The sequence below is a fragment of the Camelus dromedarius genome, unplaced genomic scaffold (genome assembly GCF_036321535.1).
Source record: "Camelus dromedarius isolate mCamDro1 unplaced genomic scaffold, mCamDro1.pat HAP1_SCAFFOLD_114, whole genome shotgun sequence".
NCBI lineage: Eukaryota > Metazoa > Chordata > Mammalia > Artiodactyla > Camelidae > Camelus > Camelus dromedarius.
In genome coordinates, this window is record NW_026989787.1 from 9,293,634 (window position 1) to 9,313,298 (window position 19,665).

The window sequence follows — 19,665 nt, forward strand, 5'->3', positions numbered from 1 at the left end:
CTTCCAGACCTGATTCTGAGCTCTGGTGCATAGTAGGTGGGGTTGGAGCAGTTTAAGTACTTTTTCTTGACTCTGCCCTTGTCCTAGCTTTAGTTACAGGAATGTCAGTGTCACACACTTGGTTGGTGATGCCCTATCAGGTCAGTGACATCACCAGCAGCAAACACTGCACCTGCACTTGCCCTGATACACAAACTCTGCTCACCTGTCTTAGATGCCTACACCAGTAGGGCTTCCAGCACTCAGTGACTGAATTCATGCTACCAGATGAGCACCATGCCAAGTGCCAAATGCTGCCCCTTCAATCACCCCACTTTGCAAATTCTGCTCACTCTTCCCAGAGGCCCACAGGCCATGCTACTTGATCAGAACTACTCTCAGTGCTGCATCCACTCAGGGTAGGTGGGCTCACAGAAAATGGCCACACCAGCACTCACCCTCACTCTGTGCCAGAACTCTAGTCCTTGCCCTTTTGTCTTAGAGGTGTGGGTCCACAAAGACACCTGCATAGCAAAATGGTCCCCTTTGCTTGGTGTTGTAAACAAATTTCAGTCCTGCCTGTGAAGTTGTGGACCCTCTGGCTATGAATACGTGTTTCAAATCCACCTCTGCCTGGGAGCTGAACACTAAGGGATATGGCGGTTGTGCTGGAGCCCTGCCTCTCTTCTCCTAAGAACACACCAGCAATGGTGCCACAGGCCTGTGTAGACAAAGGCTATGGCCCAGCTGCATTGTGCTCCTCCCTACAATGCACAACAGCAGTATTGTTTTCTTTTTTTAAATTTTAATGAGAACTTAGGCTGTTCTGTTCTTTATATCCTCCCAGACATAGTTCATAGCATACTCCAGCCCCCTGAGATTGCCTCTGTGCAGTTAGCCCCAGTCCACCACGTGGCTCTGGCAGCCATCCCCAGCCCACCCCCTGCTGGTTTGTGTCTAGGGCTGAGGTCACAGGGAAATTTAGTGTTCATTTTACTTATTGTTTTGTGGGTCAAGTGCTACTTTGCCCTGATACAAGACTTGGAGTCCTCCGTCCCCCCCAGTTTAAGAGTGTGAATCCTTATTTGTCACTCCCACACTGTGGGATCCATCCCACGCTATTTTCCTTTTACTTTTTTCCTACCAGATTTGTGGTGAATTTTGTCTTTTGAAGAAGGTGATGTTCTGTCAATGTTCAGTAGGTGTTCTGAGTGAATGGGTGGGTCCTGGGGTGTTTCTCTTGGTGTATTTGTGGGAAAGGGTGAGCTACTAGTGTCTTTCTACTCCACCATCTTGGCTGCTCCTGACTCCTCTTTCTTAGATTTGATACTGAAATTACTAATAATTGGCCAGAATTCCCAAACAATGTTTCCATGACCTATTCAGACAGATATTGTATACCTGTCTGAAAATTAACATGACATTTCTTATTTTTAAAAAAAATTGACAGCACATTCTGCAGGGAAGAAATAAATATAAGTGTAATCCTATGAATCTTCAATAAAAGGATGAACTAATGGAAAGTCTGGTAGCCATGTACAGTCAATATCAGTTATCTTTGTTCTACCTTCCTTGATAATGCCTTTTTCTGTGGTACTAATTTCTTCTCTTCCCTCTACTGATCAAAACTTCTCCATTCGAAGGCATTGGTTGTATAATGGTGAGCATAGCTGCCTTTCAAAACTTCTCCACCCTCCACTGTGAACAAAAATTAAAACTAAAATGTCTTAGCCAGACATCCAAAGTCAAACATAGTTTTATCTTAATTCCATTCCCCCACAATCCGTATAATTCTAGGAAATAAAGGTGAACATGTCAGTCTAATACTGGAAGACACTGCACTTCTTTTGAATGTCTATTGGTGGATGTCTAATATCAGTTTTAGATTTTTTTCCTCTTGGGCAAAATCTAATTTCCCAAAAGTAAATATTTAAGTATTTTCTCTGCTGGGTTTAAGTCTTACAAGTTATTTATTAATTATAGACTAGAATCATCCTTATATTATGAGATAATGAAATACAAAATACATTTCAAATTGCTTCTCCACTCACTCTCCTCTTTCTTTTAGAGAATAAAATTTATTGTTGAATTTTAATGCATAATTAAAATATATCTATATATATATTTATATTTATTTATTGAAGTTTAGTCAATTTACAATGTTATGTCAATTTCTGGTGTACAGGATAATGCTTCAGTCATACATTAACATACATATATGTTTTTTTATATTCCTTTTCACCATAAGTTAGCATAAGATATTGAATATAGTACTCTGTGCTATACAATTTGGAATTGTTTTTTATATATTATATATATATTGTTATCTGCAAATCTCAAGCTCTCAATTTAGCCCTTCCCACTCTCTTCTCCCTCTGGAAACCATAAGTTTGTTTTCTATGTCTGTGAGTCTTTTTTTTAATAATTTCATCTACTTTTTAGATACTAAATATAAGTGATATCATATGGCATTTTTCTTTCTCTTTCTGAGTTCACTTAGAATGCTATTTCCCAGGTCCATTCATGTTGCTTTAAATGGCATTATTTTATTATTTTTTATGGATGTACATTATTCCATTGTATAAATATACAACTTCTTTATCCAGTCATCTGTCCTCTTGTTAATCTTACTGGAGAGGCCAAATCTTGCTGGAGAGACCAATGCTCACTGCCTAGGTCACAAGTGGAATAGTCAATTTGTTTTGGCTTGCTTTGAACTGAAAATTGTTGTGTTAGGGGATTTCATTTCCTATGATGATGCCTTTTTCCACACAATAATATTCCCACTGTTTAGTCATACCTTTCCTGAATCTCCCCACATGGACAGAAATGTCAAGCTTCACCATGAGAGACACAAGCTCGTAGACTTTATACTTCCAGAATGATACAAGAGTTGGATGTAAGACTCAGGTTAGAATCAGTGCATTAAGTTGTTCAACAAATAAATTACACAGACTTAGTATATGCCAAACTCAGACACTGGCTGCAAGTGGATTCAGGGTATTCACAAACCAGAAAGCATCACTGAGATTGAAGTCCAGAGGTTTTACTTGAGCTTTATAATTTATTAAATCATTGGACACATGACTAATCTCCATCTCAGCACCATCTACTCCCATCTTCCCAGAGTCCAGCGTGTCCCTAATTTTCAACCCTCTAATTATGTGGCTGGTCTTTCTGGGATTAGTGCTCATGCTGAAGTTAACTTGGGGCCCACTACCATGAGTCACCTCATTAGCATAATAGACGGTCTTCTCACTCAAGAAATTCCAAGAGTTTTGAAGTTCTGTGTCTGGTACCAGAAATAAAGGACAGATAATTTATTTATTATACCACTGATAATAACTCTAAAAATTTGGTATGCATGAGAACTACAAAGGAGATTGTTTAAAATTTTACCCTTTGTAGAACTGAATTGAGGCTCAGAACTTCCTAACTTTCAGGAGCACATAAAGAATGGTACATTGCTGATGAGCATGTAAATTAGTACAATCACCTGAGAAGCAAATACCTGTCAGTATCCACTTTAACCTGAACATACAGATAAACATATTCCAGCAAATCTGTTTCTAGGAAAATACCCAATAAAAGTGGCCACTGTCAGGAAAAACTGAAACATTTTGAAACACACATTCAACCACACAAAAGATTACTTGGTGTCTGTCTAGCTCACCCTTTGAATATTTCAAATTCAATGTTACTGAGCTATTTTCTAACTCTGTAGGTAGTAGGAAACATACAGTACTATAAATTATTATTTTTCTTTAGAAATGCTAATGTACTTAATCTTGTGGAATGCAACTGCTGGGTACCATTTACCTCAATGTGCTGTTGTTTGCCTAGATGTCTTATTTAAAGGAACCCTTCATCTCCTCTCTAATTCACCATTTCTAAGAGTGTCAACACATAATTGGTGTGAAAGACAAGACTTATAATATATGATAGCATATCTTAATTTGACCTTCAAGGCCTTTTACATTCTGGCCTCAAACATCATTTCCAAATTCAACTTTTTATTTCCCTTTCACAACTCATATTCCAAAGACTGTTACTGACACTTCAACCATCTTGCATGATGTCTTCATCCATTACCCAATTCCTTTCCCAGCATGCATACTCACACAGACAAACACACACAAACAGGATCACTTCCACCTGCCTTCCTTTCCTCTTTGAACTTTTTGAGCACTACTGTGAGCCACTCATTTAAATTTCAATTATTCATCATCTTACATATTTACCTTTGTGCATACCAATCTCTCCTTTTGCTTGGCAAGTTCTGAAGGCTTATCCTTCCTGTTATTAACTGATTTGTTATCTGGTCCTGGGGTGAAGTCTTTTATGCATATGAGTTGAAAGAGAAGCAGTCAAGGGAATGGTTGACGAAGAAGTATAAAAATTGCCATGTTGGAAAATCTAGGACAGCAAAAAGAAACAAACAAACAAAAATAATTGGTCATGCAGAGAAACTGTGAAACCAATGATCTTTATGCTTTAAGTCCAGGATTACCTCCCTGTCTAGTTCATTGGAATTCAAACCTAGGAATTTGCCCATGTGGTCCCACACCATCTCCACTTTCTGCTTCTGCTATTCATTCTTGTGGAATTGTCTGTATGACATCTGCCTTCAGCTTGTCTTTGTCTTCTGGTATCTGCTCATGTCCCTTCATCCCAGTTCTTAGTGACTTGTCAGATGTCACTGAGATCACAGCCACGAAGTTCATTATACCATGTCTGGTGCAGGGTAGGTGCTCAGTGAGGATTTTCCTTCTTCTTAAAGTAGCTCAGATTTGTTATTATGCTTCCCGTGGAAGTGAACAAAAGGCTTTTATTAAATTAGGAAATAAAAGCAACCTGTGTTGTTTATTGATCAAAGATGTCAGCCTGAGGCAGAATTCCAAGTTAGATGCTTGGAGAGTCAGTGGGAGCACCACAGGACCTTCTCCCTCCTTGTCTCTCTAGAAGGACTCACTTGCTCATTGTCCTTTAGAGGCTTAAGGAGCAAGTCTGAACTCACAGCTCCTTGTTCACATCAGAGGCTTCCATCCAACCACCATTGCCCTGACTCCACCCTCTCCTCCAGCAGCACCTGCTCAACTCCAGAGTAGAAACTGAGAGCAGTGTCTCTAGATCAGAGTCCAGACAGCTAGCTCTTCCTGCATAAATAGGGTGCCCCTGCACTGAGCTGTGTTGAAAGGCAGCAAGCATCCACTTTTTAGCAGGTAGGACTTCCCCCTTCTCCACTCTCTCACCCTTTGTGTCTCTTCCCCCTCTCCCTTTCCTCCCCTCCATCCTTCTCTAACACACCCTTGAATGGATGATGCTGGCTTGCAGCTGTTAACTTAGTTCTTTTTTATAAACCCAGTAGTTTATTTCAAAGTAGAGATTTTAGGCTTACTGAACAAAATCCCACTAAAATTGACACTTATACAGACACTAGACTACTGTACACTTAAAAAAAGAAAAAATCAAGAAGGGCCAAGGTGGTAGAGTACAACAACACTCTTAGCTCACCCTCTCCCACAAATGCACCAAGACTGACATCCACTTACCCACATATCCAATCAGAAAGTCTGATGAACTTTGACAGAACTTCACCTTCATCAAAAGACAAAACACGCCATTAATCTGGTGGGAGAAAAGGAAAATAAAAGGAAGAAAAAGGGAAATAGTGCAGTCTAGTCCCATGGGGAGGGAGCAGCAAAGGTGGTATAGTGCTCATTTGTTGGGTCTCTCCCACTCCAATGAAGAGGTCAGCTGGATGGAGGGGGAACCTCTGAGGCTTGAAATTGTGTACAATAGCCCTTGACTGACAGAACAAAGTTAAATGGGCAAAAAGGGTCCTCATGATCCCCAAGCTTATACACGAACCAGCAGGTGTGGGATGAAACAGACTGCCTGAGCCTGATGGAGGACTTGGGCCAACTGTACAAAGGCAACCTCAGGAGATTTCAATGTGCTGTGTGCCATCGCTGGGAAGGTATACAGAGCAGAACAAAATGAGTCCCACATATAATATGAAAAAATAAAGGCAAAGCAACACTGCTGGTGTGCCCTGGGGGGAGGGGTGCCATAGCTTTTGTCTTTGAAGACTTGTGGCATCATTTCTGGTGCCTTTTCTGGAGAAGAGAGGTGGGACTCAACCACACCCACCATATACTCTAATGTGCACCGAGGTGGAGGCAGGGTTGAAATTTCAATCCCTACCTAGGGGCTCTGCAACCTCATAGGGGGGACTCAGATTTGTTTGCAGCCCCAGGAAAATAGGAAAGTTCTGCTGCAGTACCTCTGTGAACTAATGCTTCTAAGACAAATGAACAAGGAGCAGAGTTCTGGCACAGAGTAGGGGTGATGGCTGGTATGACCATTTTATCCAAGTCCACCTAGAGAGCATGGAACTGAAGTGAAGTTGAGAGGGGCACTGAAAGACAGAGTGACCCAACCACCTATCATGCACAAGTGCAACACCACAATGCAGCATTTGGAAGAGACATGACACATGGCACTAGGAGAAGCACACATCAGGAGCACAACTGGAGGGCCTCTGGAACCAGTGACTGGAGTTCATGTAGCAGGGTGAGAACAGGAGCAGCAACAACCACAAAATAAAAAGGAGATCTCATTTAATAGCCAGGGAAGACTCTTACTACCAGATCACAGGCCAAATCCCCAACAAAAAGGATAACAGGCAAAAGACAGGAAGACATAATAACCACCCATACTTCAGAGCTATCGACAAAATTATTAAGAGCACATAGTGCCCACAAGAACACATCCACATATTTTCACTTTTTTCTTTTAATTTTTAAATTTTTACTTTTAAAAGATTTTTTATGTTTCTATGTTTACCCCTTTTAAAATTGGACATTAAAATATTTTAAATTGTTTTTAGTTTGTCTCAATTTCATTTTTATTTCTCTTTGCTTTAATCTTCTATTATTGATTAGACTCTGTTCTCAAATTTTTTTCTTTTTTAAGATTTTTAATTTCTCACAATTTGCTTTTATCTCTTTGTTTTGTTCTCTTATTTATTATAATCAGTTTTCAGATATTATTTTCTAATTTTAAGGCTTTTAAAATTTGTCTCAACTCAATTTTTATTTCTCTTTGACTTGTTCTTTTATTGTTCATAATCTGTTTTCAAATCTTATTCTTTTCTCTTAAATTTATTTTTTAGCTTTATTTCTGCATCTGTTTTAGGTAAATAAGTAAAGAGAAAACCTTTAGAAACAGAAAAGATAACTGATGCTCCATAATAAATAGTGCAGGAGAGATATAAGTAAAATAAAGAAGTAGAGGAACAACTCCCATTTAAAAGAGCAGGTAAAATCCCCTGAAAGAGAGATCAATGAAATAGACCTTGATAATCTATTAAATCATGATTTCAAAGGAGAGATAAATGTACTAAAGACACAAAAGGTGATTGTGTACAGAGGCAAAGACTATGTCAAATAGGAAATTGAAACTTTATAAAGAAGTGTGAATTAAAATAGGAAAACACATTTGCTGAGATAAGACCTGAGTTAAAAGTTGTAAAAAAAAAAAGTAGGCTACTTAATGCAGAGGAATTAATAAGTGGTTTAGAATACAGGACAACAGAAACCAACTAATCAGAACAGAAGAGAGGAAAACAAAAACCAATGAAAGAACAAAATTCAATGAAAACAATTATCCTATGGGATAATATAAAACTTGCCAAAACCTATGCATAACAGGGGTCTCAGAAGGAGAAGTAAAAGCAAAAGGGATTGAAAAGGTATTTGAAGAAATCTTAATTAAGAACTTCTGAAACATAAAGAAGCAATCAGATATACCAATACAGGAAGTACGAAGGGACCAAAACAAGAAGAAACCAAACAGACACACACTGAGATATATTATAATCAGCATGGCCTGGGTTAAAGATAAAAAATGATTCTAAAGGCATAAGGAGAAAAACAGAGTTAGTTACAAAGGAAACCTCATAAGGCTTTCAGCTGATTTCTCTACAGAAACACAAACACTACAAGCCAGAAGGGAGTGGCAAGATATATTCAAAGTCCTGAATGAAAAACAAACAAACAAAGAAAATTCAGCCTAGGATAATTTATCCAGCAAGTCTATTCTTTAGAATAGAAGGAGAAATAAATATCTTCACAGACAAGCAAAAATAAAAGAATTTAGCAACACTAAATCTATACTAAAAGAAATATTGAATGGTATACTCTAAATCAAAAAGAAGTAGGTTGCTTTTGAAAGGAGAAAACCATAATTGGAAAGGTGATAAATACCATGAATTACAACAGAATAAACATGGAATACTAAAAGAAGACATCTAAATCATTCTCGATAGGATGGGTTTGAGCTTATATTTCTATATGTTTAAAACAAACAGATACAGTAATGGGTTAATATATGTACAAAATTGGGTAACCATAAGACAAAAACTTACAAGAGAGTCACAAAAACTAAAAATTAACCAAGATAATAGGAAGGAAAACAAACAAACAAAAAAACACACACAATAAGAAAAAGAAAGGAACAAGGGAAAAAATGCCAAATCACCTGCAAAATTAAGTTCAAAATCGCAATAAACTAAAGTTTATCAGAAATTACTTTAAATTTCAATAAGGTTAAATGCTCCAATGAAAAGACCTAGAATGACAGACTGGATAATAAAACAAGAACCTACAATATGCCACATACAAGAGACCCACCTTTGGGAAAAGGACAAAAATAGACTGTGAGTGAGAAAATTGAACAAGATATTACACACAAACAGAAATGAAAAGAAAGCAGGTGTAGCAATACTGATTTCATCCAACATGTACTTTAAAACAAAGACCATAAAGAAAGATGAAGAACGTTTTATGATTTAAGGAGCAATATAAGATGAAGATATTACATCCATTAACATAACTACACCCAATGTAGGAGCAACTAAATACATAAAGCAAATACTAACAGATATAAAAGGAGAAATTGCTGGGAATAAAATAATGGTAGGAAATTAAAACATCCCATTATCCTCACTGGAAGACCTTCCAGATGCAAATTTAATAACGCAACAGAAATTAAATGATACAATATACAAATTAGACATGGTTGATATTTCAGAACATTACATCCTAAAAAAAATACAATATACATTCTTCATAAGTGCACATGGAACATTTTCTAGGGTGGATCATGTACTTGGGCACAAAAGAAGACAACAATTTTAAGACGATAGTAATTATTTTAAGCATTTTTTTCTGAACACAATGCATGAAACTAGAAATCAACTACAGAAAAACAAAGGAGAAAGAAATGACAGCATGATAATTAAACAACATGATACTAAGAAACCAAAGGGTCAATGATAAAATCAAAGAAGAAATTAAAAACTACTTTGAGACAAATGACAAAAATCAAAACCACACAAAATCTATAGGATGCAGCGAAAGCATTCCTAAAAAGAAAGTTCATTGCAATAAAGGTCTTCCTCAAAAAAGATGAACACTCTGAAATAAACAACTAACCAACTAAAAGAATTAGAGAAAGAAGAGCAAACAAAACCTAAAGTCAGCAGAAGGAAGAAAACAATAAAGATCAAGGAGGAAATAAATAAAATAGAGATTTAAAAAACAATAGAAAAAGTCAAACAAAGAGCTGTTGTTTTTTTTTTTTTGAAACAGTAAATAAAATTGACAAACCTCGGGCCTAGCTCACAAAGAAGAGAAAAGTCAGAGCACAATCAAATTAAGAAAGGAAAAGAGAAATTACAAACAATACCACAGAAATTCAAAATATCATATGAGAATACTGTGAAAAACTTTATGGAAAATAAATGAATAACCTGAAGAAACGGACAAGTTTCTGGAAACATACAGTCCACATGACTGAATCAAGAAGAAATTGACCACCAGAACAAACCAATCACTAGAAATGAAATTGAATAAGCATAAAAAAAAAAAACCCTCCCAATGAACAAATGTCCAGGACTGCATGGCTTCCCTGGGGAATTCTATCATACATACAATGAAGAACTCATACCGGCCTTTCTCAAAATCTTCCAAAAGATTGAAAAGGAGGGGGTATTCACAAACTCATTCTATGAAGTCACCATCACCCTGATACCAAAACCAGACAAAGACACTACTAAAAAAGAAACTCACAGATCAATATCACTGAGGAATCATAGATACAAATATTCTCAACATAATATTAGCAAACAGAATCCAACAGCACATAGAAAAGATCATAAACCATGATCAAGTCGGGTTTATCCCAGGACCACAAGGATGGTTCAACATAGGCAAATCAATCAATAATATACCCCAACAACAAGAGAAAGGACAAAACCCACATGATCATCTTACTAGATGCAGAAAAAGCATTTGATAAGATTCAATGCCCATTATGATAAAAATCCTCACCAAAGTAGGTATAGAGGGGACATATCTCAACATAATTAAAGCTGTTTATGACAAACCTACAGCCAGCATAGAACTCAATGGTGAAAAGCTGAAAACCTTCCTACTAAAATCTGGCAAAAGGCAAGGTTCTCCACTCTCACCATTTTTATTCAACATAATCTTGGAAGTCCTAGCCACTGCAATCAGGAAAGAAAAAGAAATACAAGAGATCCAAATTGGAAAAGAAGCTAAAAAATCGTCACTATATGCAGATGACATGATACTATATATAGAAAACCCTAAAAGGCCCAGGCAAAAACTACACGAAGTAATGAAAGAATTTGGCAAGTTACAAGGATACAAGATCACAAGATTAATGTACAAAAGGATACAAGATTAATGTACAAAAATCAGTTGCATTTCTTTACACTAATGATGAATCAACAGAAAAAAGAAATAAAGAAACAATCCCTTTTAAAATTACATCTAAAGTAATAAAATATCTAGGAGTAAATCTAACCAAGGAAGCAGAAGACTTATACATGGAGAACTACAACGAAATTAAAGGAGACTTTAAAAAATGGAAAGATATCCCATGCTCCTGGATTGGAAGAATTAGTATTGTTAAAATGGTCACATTTCCCAAGGCAATCTACAGATTTAATGCAATCCCTATCAAATTACTAAAGGCATATTTCACAGAAGTGGAACAAATTATTATAAAATTTATATGGAATCACAAAAGACCCAGAATTGCCAAAACATAACTGAAGGAAAAGAATTAGGCTGGAGGAACAACCCTCCCAGACTTCAGACCATACTACAGAGCTACATTAATCAAAACAGCATGGTATTGATACAAAACAGACATATGGACCAATGGAACAAAATTGCCCAGCAATGAACCCACAATGTTTTGGTCAATTAATCTTCAACAAAGGAGGCAAGAACATACAATGGAATAAAGACAGTCTCTTCAGCAAATGGTGTTGGGAAAATTGGACAGCAGCATGTAAATCAATGAAGTTAAAATACTCCCTCTCACCATACACAAAAATAAACTCAAAATGGATTAAAGACTTAAACATAAGACAAGTCACAATAAACCTCTTAGAAGAAAACACAAGCAGAACATAATCTCACATACATCTCAGCAATGTTCCCCAGGGCGGTCTACCAAAGAAATAGATATAAAAGTAGAAATAAACAAATGGGACCTAATTAAACTTAAAAGCTTTTGCACAACAAAGGAAACCATAGGCAAAACAAAATGGCAACCTACAGATTAGGAGAAAATATGTGCAAAAGATGAAACTGACAATGCTTAATCTCCAGAATATATAAACATCTCATATGACTTAATAAGAAAAAGAGAAACAACCCAATCCAAAAATGGCAATACACCTAAACAAGCAATTCTCCCATGAAGACATACAAATGGCCAAAAGCACATGAGAAAGTGCTCAATACCTCTAATTATCAGAGAAATGCAAATTAAAACTACAATGAGGCTTCACCTCACACCAGTCGGAATGACCATCATTCAAAAGTCTATAAATGACAAATGCTGGAAAGGGTGTTGTTGAAAAGGGACCCCCCTACACTGTTGGTGGGAATGTTGTTTGGTGTAGCCATTGTGGAAAACAGTATGGAGATTCCTCAAAAGACCAAAAGTAGACTTAACATATGATGCAGTGTTCCCACTCCTGGGCATATATACAGAAGAATCCCTAATTCCGAAAGACACCTGCACCCTAATGTTCATAGCAGCACTATTTACAATAGCCAAGACATGGAAGCAACCTAAATGTTCATTGACAGATGACTGGATAAAGAAGTTATGGTATATTTATACAATGGAATACTACTCGGCCATGAAAATTGAGAACATATTGCTATTTGTAGCCACGTGGATGTCCCTGGAGAATGTCATTCTAAGTGAATTAACCCAGAAAAAGAAATATACCACATAACACTTATATGTGGGCTCTAAAAAATAAGACAAATGAACTTATATATAAAACAAAAACAGACTCACAGACATATAATACAAACTTGTGGTTGCCAGGGGAGAGGGGATTTTGAAAGGATAAACTGGGAATTTGAGATTTGCAGATACTGAGTGACATATACAAAATAGATAAACAACTTTTACTGTACAGCACAGGGAATTATATTCAATATCTAGTGGTAGCCAAGTTTTTAAAAAGAATATGAAAATTAATATATGTATATTTATGTATCACTGAAGAATTTCGCTGTGCACCAGAAATTGAGGCATTGTATACTAACTATAACTCAATTTTAAAAAGTAAAAAAAAAAAGTTGTCATTAAACTAGCAAAAATGCTCAGAGAGCACATACAGATGAACCCACTGTCACTGTCCAAATGAAATCACAGTGGGTTAGGAGAAAACTTGCACTGATTTTGAGAAAAACAGGCAATGAGCCCAAACCAAATTTAATATCTTCCACTCTTCGTTTTTCCCTTTGGGCTTCATTCTCATGGAAATCCGACATGGAAGGGAAGTGTTAGGGACTTCAGGCTAGCTGATGCTCACTCCATGTTCTCTGATCAGCCATCTTAGCTGTGACAGGGGAGTGAGTGTCTCACTCCAAGTGGAAGAACACAGCACCAAGGCAGTGGGGGACCTCAAATACATCCACAGCACAAAGAAATCGTTTCTCAAAACGTTTTGAGATATATGTCTACCAATCAGCATCATCAAAATATTCACTTGTATGTACTGCTTATGAAGCCATCATTATGGTCTCCGAGGGTACTAGAATTACAAGAGTTTACAAGATCTCACAAATAACATAATGAGTTTTTCTTCTGTCTTTAAAATTTAAAGAAATCGAAAACATTATTTTGGTGGGCTAGCTGCCTCCATTGAGAAAAATTTAAAGAAGCACAGCTACAAATATAAATATCAAACCAAGCTCGGTCTCTGTACTGATCACTGGTCCCTGGCAGACGCAAGATGGAAATGTGTAGCTCAAGTTCTTGGCATGAATTACTTGCTATTAATTTGTCATTAACTGTAGATTCTGTCAAACTTAAATTTAATCATATTGATTTGTTTTCTAAAATAAAGACCTTTCACTTAAAAAATAAAAAAAAAAACATAAAAATCTTCAAAACCTAATAAAAACGGGCAACTTGTTATACCCTGGCTTATATTAGACATTAGGAAGGTCTTCCATTGTCTTCTTATTTACACTTTCACGTGCAATAAAGAAAAATCAGGATGCAGTTTAATCTAGTTCTTTTAAAAGATCTCTGAAGCCACCATAGCAAGATAGATAGGTTGATTCACACACTAGCTTCTCCAAAGTTCAGATAATTTTTACAAGTGTCATTTATTCCAAATTTGGATATACCCTGGAGGAAGGTAGGGACAAATGGTGGTAGGAGACACACTGTAACTATAGGAAGGGCCTTACCTCTTCCCTGAATGTGTAGAAGAGCAGAGTGAGTCATGCTTGTGGGGAGTGGAGAGGAACCGAGTGCAGATTCCACTGTGGACCTGCTGAGGTTAGGGTTGGCGTGGTGCTGTTGATGAGCATGTGCTCCAAGGAAAGGTGGGGTCAGGGAGTCCAGAATCACTGGAAATGGTTTCCTGGGACATGTGTCTAGAACCGGATGGCCTGGAATGGAACTAGCATGAACAGAATTCCACAGTCCCACAAAGGTAGATTCCCATGTCCATGAACAACCAAGACCACAGGTGTGGGGGACATGAAGGTCACTGTCTGAGAAAGTGGCAACAGGCCATTAACAGCAGTGAGGGTGTATGTGTCAGGGCTGGGAGGTGGGGTAATTCTTAAATCTTAGTTCACATGTAGACTACAAGAGACTGGGTGTGGAGAAGCCAAAGTCAGGGTGAGGAAAAGTAGTGGGGTATTTTTGTAGAAGGACACACTGAGGCTTGGTGATGTGTTAAAAATGGGGGAGTACCACTGGTTTTCTGTTTGGGGAGGCTAAAACCGACAGCAGTGGAATGAGAGGTGGATTCGAGGAAAGAAAGGACATGGTGATGAAGTGAAGACACTTTTCTGGGGAGGTGAAGAGACTGGAACAGAAGTAAAATGTCTCTTTTCTCCAAAGTGATCCTCAAAGGCACAGAGAGTTCAGAAGTCTCCCATTCTTCTCCCATTACCAGCTGCTTTCAGGGACTCCATGAGGGATAGGGAAGCCATCTGCTTGATTATCACAGTAGAGAGCATCCTTGGTGAAGTGGAAAAACTTAAAAATTATATTTGAAATTATATTTTCTGAAGGCATCCATTTAAGAGGTTGCCATTGGAATTCTTTTTTGAGAAGACTTGGAATTACAAATAAGTGCAAAGTATCCATTGAGATCTGCCCTCTCCAAAGTGGCAGCTGCTAGGGGGGAGGGTATAACTATGTGATAGAACATGTGCTCAGCATGCACGAAGTCTGGGTTCACTCCCCAGTACCTCCATTAAATATAAATCAATAAATACCTAATTACCCTCCCAAACAAACAAAACAAAACAAACAAACAAACAAACAAGCAAAACAAAGCACAGAAAAACAAAGTGGCAGCCGCTAGCCACATGTAAATATTGCTTGCTTGATACATAGCCAGCTGAAGTTGAGATGCTCGGTATATGTAAAATAGACTCAGATTTTGAAGGTCTAGTATGAATAAAAGCATGTGAAATATCTCATATATTTTTCTGTTGATTATATGCAGCAATGATAGTATTTTGGCTCTATTGGATTAAATATAAATATATTGCTAAAATCAATTCCTTTTTTTTTTTTTAATTATTTAAAAAAGTTGGGGAGGCTTCTGGAAAATTCAAAATTGCATGAGTTGTTTGCATTATATTTGGACATCCCCTGAGTTGATTTACCAGAAACATACTTTTGCCAGTCCTGTTCATTTTATGAAGTTTTGTTTAATTAATAGAATTACGTTTTCATGCTGTAACTTTTACCAGCCTTCTGTTTGAAATCAAGCAGTAAGGAGCTAGCATTTTTGGTTTTGCTTTCTGAATTTGATGAATGACTGCATTACTGTTTTGTGTTTTCTTTCCCAAAATTTAACTGTGTGCTGGTTAATTCCAGGATGGTGATGTCTGAGTTTTTTGTTTTTTGGTTTTTTTTCTTTCCCTTTTTAAAGGTAAAATTGCACCATCCTGGAAATAGTTATCTCAGGGTATTAGGAATTATTTTTTAAAACATTCACCTCTCAAAATTCCTTCACTGGGCCTGGCAGCTCACACCATGACTGTATTTCTCTTTAGAGCTGCATTTTCAATACATTTTATTGATGTATATTTGATTTACAATTTTGTGTTAGTTTCAGGTGTACAGCAGGGTGATTCATTATATATATATTTTTTTTCTTTTTCAGATTCTTTTCCACTGTAGGTTATTACAAGAAATTGAATATGGTTCCTTGTGATATACAGTAGGTCCTTGTGCTTATATATTTTATATATAATGGTGTGTATCTGTTAATATGGCCTCTTTTTGGATGCAAACAACATACTTTGGGGCTCGGAGCCTTGAAAAACGAACACTACTAAGGCCATCCGCCCATGCTTTGGGGGCTTTCTGAGTTTGTCTGCCCCCCAGGGGAAGGGAATGGCTCTTGTCATGGGATGTGATGGTGCTTGGGCATCAGGGCTCTTTCCTGTAGCCACAGCTGTGTGTCCTCATTGAGCAGGGCAGAAAAATTGATGCCTATGCTGAAGTGGACAGGGGATTCTGTGGACAGTGTGTTCTCACAGTATTATCTTTTTCTGAGTGGCAGGGGATAATTATTTGACAACTTCTGTGTGACTGACAAGAAATGTGTGTGGTAGAATAGCCTTTCACATCTTACATCTTAAAGCAGTCATTTTCCCTCCCTTTTTGTTACAAAAGAATTTATGTTGTTGGGAAAACTACTCGTTAGGTGGACTTACCATAGTCACAGCCTTATGCCACTTAACCATATTTTCTTCTTGTGCTTTCCAGAACATTGTAAAGCTGATAGAAAGAAAACAAGCAGGAGGGAATTCTCCTAAACTCATTCTATGAAGCCACCATCAGTCTGATACCAAAAACAGGCAAAGACACCACCAAGAAAGAGAATTAAAGACCAATATCACAGAAGAACATAGATGCAAAAAATCCTCAAGTAAATACTACCAAATAGAATGCAACAGCACATAAAAAAGATCATACATTATGATCAAGTTGGGTTCATCCCAGGGACACAAGTGTGGTTCAACACATAGAAATCAATGTAATAATTCACAACAACAAGAGAAAGGACTAAAACCACATGATAATCTCAATAGATGCAGAAAACACACTTAATAAAATTCAACGGAGAACTATAAAACATTGATGAAGGAAATTAAAGAAGTTTCTAAAAATGGAAAGATACCCCATGCTCCTGGATTGGAAGAATCAATATTGTTGAAATGGTCATACTGCCCAAAGCAATGTACAGATTTAATGTGATCTCTATCAGATTACACAGGACTTTTTTTTTTAATAGAATTTGAACAAATAATCTTAAATTTATATGGAACCACAAAAGACCCAGAATTGCCAAAGCAAAAATGAAGAAAAAGAATGAAGCTGGAGAAATAACCCTCCCAGACTTCAGACAACACTACAGAACTACAGTCATCAGGACAGAATGTTATTGACATAAACACAGGCTTATGGATCAATGGAACAGACTAGAAAGCCCAAAAATAAACCCACAGACCTACAGTCAATTAGTCTTTGACAAAGATAGGCAAGAAAATACAGTGATTAAAGACAGTCTCTTCAGCAAATGGTGTTGGGAACACCGGACAGCAACATGCAAATCAATGAAGTTCGAACTCCCACACGCCATACACAAAAATAAACTCAAAATGTCTTAAAGAATTAAATATAAGGCAAGACACTGTAAATCTCCTAGAAGAAAACATAGGCAAAACATTCTCTGACATAAATCTTAGCAATGTCCTAGTAGGGCAGTCTACCCAAGCAATAGAACACCTAGAAACCTCTTCATTCCACGATTCCACAGTGTTCAAAACAGTAATTCACTTGTGCAGCTGGGTAATAAGCCACAGCTGCCAGACCACTGGACTTTTCTAGATTTCTTGTAATGTCAAAGAAATCCAGAAAAGTCATTTGCTATTTGAAGAAATCTTTGTTATCTCATTTTACAGTTAAAATTTTTTATTCCATTTTTCTAAAATTCAAAACTTCTGATTATATTAATGCATAATCATACAGACACACTTGTCAGGTGTACAGACTACACTTTTTTCTTATCATTATAAACAAAGTTCAATTAATCAAGAAGTTACAATGAATTACAAATTATGTCCTAGGACATGAAGCAGATACAAAACATGTGAAAAAGAGCAATCTTTATGATAATTTGGAATCTAGCTGGAGACATAAGTACTATGTTGTGCCATCAAACAATTACTTGGTTTTGTGTTATATTCCAGATATATAAAGGAAGTTCCAAGAGAAGAAATCTTGTGTGACTTGAAACATGACATAGCTTTGCACCTGAAGGACACTCAGTAAAAACTAAATGAGGGAACAAATGAATGAACAAGAAAAACCAGCATAGCTGTGCAGATACATAGGCTTGAGCAGGGTTTTCAACAACCAGCAACACAAAATCTGCTCCTCGCCAAAGAAAAGCCCTCAAGTCTAAATACACACCTGAAATATTTCATTGAGTCTAAAGGCACATATCTGTTTTCATGTCTCAGCTTCTCAGAAATTGATGAGATGCCATAATTTAAAGTGGGGCATTTTTTCTTTCTAATAGTTAAAATAAATGTGTATCTCAAGCATCTTAAATTTGATCAAACATATTGATTGACTCTAAACAAATGTTATTGTATGTAATATGATTTCAAAATTAATCACTTAATACATGTAAATTTATATACCTTATTATAACTTTTATTATACATAACAGCTCAAAAACTTAACGAAAGCCAATGAAAAATTGTGATGTCAAATCCTGTAAGATCTAATTCTTAAAGTTTCAAAACATAAAACAACAAAATTACAACCACTACAAACTCATACAGCACATCTTAAAATCTAGAGCATGCAGAATCTGCAATGTTACTGCAAACGGTGCTGTGAGGTAAATAACTGCAGATACTGTAAACAAACCTGTTATAGAAATACGGAAGATATTCTTCCCATTTTACACTAAAAGGTGGAAAGCTGGGGAAAAGAAAATAATTTTTGTTGCTATAATTTTATCTATAAATAAAAGAATAAAATACTGACCATCTTAACATGTAGAAGTTTTACTGAAAAAGAAATAGAAAGGTGTTAACTTCATATTAATGAATTTCATATTCACTTATAAATTACTCTAAAGGAAAACTCACACAATCAACATAATGCAATAACATAAAACAAGCAACCTGCTATATTTTATTTTGACTGGGGGAGATGCCATTTTTTTTTAAAAAAGGAAGCAATGAATTTGCCAATGTCTGACTATTATCAGTCAGCTAGGGAAACATTTTATAGTCTACTAGAAAAGTGCAAACAGGCATGAATTAAACTGCTGACACAACCTTAGTACAGCATCCTAGTCTAATTAGTATAGGAAGTTACGTCAAGGAAAGAGCTTCCCTACCAATTTTTTTTTATCATTATCAGCCTCAATATCTGAATAGAAAAGGATATGAACTAGTGAAACATTAATCAATTAAGGGAAGAATAAACCTTAAATCTGTAGGAGAATCTGCATTTATCTATGCACCTACAGGTATGTATGTCTGTATAGGAATTTCTCATAAGAATTACATAGTGAATCTGACTTTTGCTATGTACAGGGGTAACTAGTCACTTAGTATTTTTAGCCTTAAGATTCATCACTAGAAAATGAAATAGCACTTGTTGAGTTTCTGCAATATGCCCATCACTGTGCTAGATGTTTTATGTAAATTATCTCAATCTCCAAAAGAATCCTACCAGATAATTAGAATTTACTTCACATAACCAAAACTCAGTCACCAAATTTGATTCCATTGGCCAAGTCAGCCAAACTCCAAAGCCCTTTTCCTTTACTACATTGTAGTATGTATATATAAACATGAATGGGCACAAATACATTCCACTACATGAATCATGACATAGCAATGGGACAGCTAGAGACTACTGTCTAATTTTTTCTACATAACACACTTCTGCAGGGAGAATTAGTTCAATCATTCATCATTAAGTGATAAGGTCAGTATAATGTGAAAGTCACATTGGTCCAGAAAGAATTATTTCCAGCAGAGTAATGTTTTA

At 36.6% G+C, this 19,665-nt stretch overlaps 1 long non-coding RNA gene across 2 annotated transcripts in view; it reads left to right on the forward strand.

Moving 5' to 3' along the window:
* LOC135320679 (uncharacterized) overlaps positions 1-18,648 on the forward strand; it is a 58,143-nt gene extending 39,495 nt beyond the window's left edge. The window contains exons 5-6 of one of the 2 annotated variants that reach the window (XR_010379934.1): positions 15,746-15,802; positions 16,354-18,648. This is a non-coding gene — a long non-coding RNA (uncharacterized LOC135320679). The remainder of the gene's footprint in view (positions 1-15,745; positions 15,803-16,353) is intronic. The other variant, XR_010379936.1, reaches the window with a different exon arrangement.
* Positions 18,649-19,665: the final 1,017 nt, after the last annotated feature.